Here is a 1261-nt window from a genome sequence, read left to right as displayed (position 1 = left end):
CGGGGCTGAAGGGGGAGGGCTGAGGGGACCCTCCGGGCGCCGCGCCGGGGCTGAGGGCGGAGGGCTGAGGGGACCCTCCGGGCGCCGGGGCTGAGTCGGGAGGGCTGAGGGGACCCTCCCGGCGCCGGGGCTGAGGGCTCGGGCGGCGAAGGGACGCGGCGGGCTCGGCTGCTGCGCGGGAACCGGCCCCACCGCCGCCGCCGCAGGCACCTCCCGGGGTCCAGACCGCCCGCCCCGGCCGCGACGGGAGCTGCGGTCCCAGTCCTCCAGACCCCCCGGGTCCCCTTCACGCCCCGAGGACGCCTCCCAGGAGCTCGGCGCGAGCCCGTGCGAGCCCCCGAAACCGCGGGTACTCGGGACCGCGCGGGGGGAGCGCGGGGAAGACTCAGGAAAGTTCCGCGCCGAGTGCGAGACGAGCCCGGTGGTTTCTGTCAGATTCATCCTGGAAATGATACAACGCCCGGAGTTTGGGGGTGGGAGGGGATTCATGAATTTTGAATGTTTGTGAGTTCAGTACAAGAAAAAAAAAGTGTGTTCCTTTTCTCTCCACCTTGTTCTGCTTCAGAACACGGATGATTGCCTTATACTTTGACATGTGTTGATATTCGCTAAGGGAAAATGGGATTTTCAGAAGTTTGAAACTAGGCTTTCATTTGTTGACACAAGCAGTGCTGTGTCGTTTTGCATCCCCTTGGCTCCCTTTTCTCCCGCTCCTTCCCTTTCTCTTTCCATGAAGGATGAGGATGAGTGTTTCTCCCTCTCAGCACCAACGTAGTTGCTGGCGTGTGAATTAGCACTTCACCGGGAAGTTTTTTCAAAACGTTCAAAATTTAATTGTTGATTGGAACTTTTATCATCAGTTCATCTCAGTGTTGCAGACTGAGTTTATGACCTTTAAGTACATCTTGTAGGACAGAGATAGAACACGCGCTGCTTATTTAGAATGAGAGGGAAATCATTTCTAGGCAAAGAAGAAAACGACGGATTAGCTACATTTAAAATGGTGTGCTTTGAGTCTCTCCCATTGTTCATTTTAAAACTCTTCACTGTGGGGCTTTCGGTTTACTACTGATCTCCTAGGCTCTGAAAATTTACTGTATATTTCAATGTGTGATTTAAAACCATTTTAAGATTTTCCATGTTGCATTTTGGTTTGTAGATGAATTTGAAACAAATAGAAAAATTTAAAATATCATCTTATTGAACATTGTCAACTCTTTTTATACACACTTATACAACTTTTTTTTTTTTTTTTTTTTTT

At 51.3% G+C, this 1261-nt stretch overlaps 1 protein-coding gene across 1 annotated transcript in view; it reads left to right on the top strand.

Moving 5' to 3' along the window:
* GNB4 (G protein subunit beta 4) overlaps positions 1–1261 on the top strand; it is a 55774-nt gene that overhangs the window by 446 nt on the left and 54067 nt on the right. The window lies entirely within an intron of this gene.

The sequence above is a fragment of the Cebus imitator genome, unplaced genomic scaffold (genome assembly GCF_001604975.1).
Source record: "Cebus imitator isolate Cc_AM_T3 unplaced genomic scaffold, Cebus_imitator-1.0 Scaffold353, whole genome shotgun sequence".
Classification (NCBI taxonomy): domain Eukaryota; kingdom Metazoa; phylum Chordata; class Mammalia; order Primates; family Cebidae; genus Cebus; species Cebus imitator.
Note: the sequence above shows the minus strand (reverse complement) of the source record. Positions and strands in the feature narration are given on the sequence as shown.